Consider the following 1,725-nt stretch of genomic DNA (forward strand, 5'->3'; position numbering starts at 1 on the left):
CCCAGGAGCTGGGCTCTCGGTGCCAGGGGGAACCGGAGATGCAGATGCCAGATTCTGCTACCACCAGGGAGAGAAAACCGCTGGTGAGTTCAGGGAACAGACTGACCCACACCCAGAGAAACAGCCCTCTGGGAACGGGGCTCCAGGTCCACTGAATCCTACTCTGACCACGCACTGGGACTGCTCCTGCTCTCACCCATCCTCACGGCGATCCCGCGATGTGGGTGTGATCGCTGCTCCCGCTGTTTGACACACACGCAGACCTGCGGTTCTGAGCAGGGGGTGACCTGCCAGGTCTGGTTTCTGACCTAAACCCGCCTTAGCTCCACGCACCACGCGGCTTCGCTCACGGGGCATCGGGCCAGATCTCACATACGCCCCTTCTCAGTGCCACGTCCCCGTGCCAGCCCCTACGAAGGAAGCCCACTTCCTGCACCCGCTGGGTGCCGAACCCTTTACCATCGAGACCAGAGCTGGGCAGTGACACGGAGCAGCTCGCTGCCCCCGCTGCTCCCAGAGTCCTGAGAGAGCTGTGTCCCCTCCAGGCTGCAGGAGCTGCTCCTGGGGATGACACACCCTGGGTCCTGCCCCCTGCTCGAGGAGACTGCGCCCTTTCTGGGGTTTTCCTGAAGTCCGATTCTACTGAGAAAGGCCCTGGGTTTTCTTTCCAAGCTGCTGTGTGGGCTGCTGGATTCATTCTCTCAGCATCTGGGAAGCAACTCCCGAGCGCGGGGCAGCTGGCCCTTGTCCCTCAGCATCCCAGGGAGGAAGGGACGCTCTGCCCGTGTTGACGTCTGCCACGGCCGCCACCTCCATGATCACGGACACCTGTTTCTCCCACTGGTGAGCAAGAAACTGGGCAGCGCCTCACCAGGGGCAGGGTCTCGCAACCGTGGCCGTGACGAGGGAGGCACGCTGCCTCTGCCTCATAAGACCAAGACTCCCTTAGGGCAGGAACGACATCGTCCTCTCGCCCAACGACTGCTGGATGCGCACGTGCTCAGGAAGGACTTGCAGCAGGAGATCAGATCACAAATGACACCGGGACAGCCTGACTCAGGTGAGCAGGGTGAGTGGGGAGGTGGGGACCTGAGTGGCAGGCCCTAGGCGACTCTGATAGGTGCCTGCCAGCGACCCTGGGACTCACCAAACGCGCGGGGCTGCCTGAAGCGTCTCCTGAGTCTGGGCTGGTGCTGGTCTCGGTGGAGACGGGAGAGTGGCCCTGGGAGCTGTGGCTGTCGTGGGAAGACGACGAGAGGCACACAGAGCAAGCCTCAGGGTGGCGTCGAACCCCGGCCCCCAGCTAGCCCGGCCCGCACGCACCCAGACTGCACGCTCTCTCCTCAGGTTCAGATGTCATGAGGGGCGGGAATAATCGCCCCCCTCCACAGATAAGGACACCCAGCCCCACCAGACCCAGGGACACAGTCAGCTGACGTCACTATTGGTGGCGGAATCCAGCTGTCCCTACACAGGGGCCAGCAACTGTGTGCTCGTGTCTTCAGACAGCTGACCCAGGATCCCGCATCCACACGGACACTCACCTGGGCCCGAGCACAGAGCTGGTGCCAAGTGACGTCAAGGAGCATTCGTCGATGACAGCGACGTTTGTCAGTGGGAGAGGTGTCGGCTTTGCTGAAGAAGGAAGCCAGTGATGACACCACTTACACGCGACACACAAGGTGTCTGCAGAGGCCCCCCAACAGGCCAGGTGTACACAGAGGC

This window comes from Propithecus coquereli, unplaced genomic scaffold (genome assembly GCF_000956105.1).
Source record: "Propithecus coquereli isolate 6110/MARCELLA unplaced genomic scaffold, Pcoq_1.0 Scaffold716, whole genome shotgun sequence".
Classification (NCBI taxonomy): domain Eukaryota; kingdom Metazoa; phylum Chordata; class Mammalia; order Primates; family Indriidae; genus Propithecus; species Propithecus coquereli.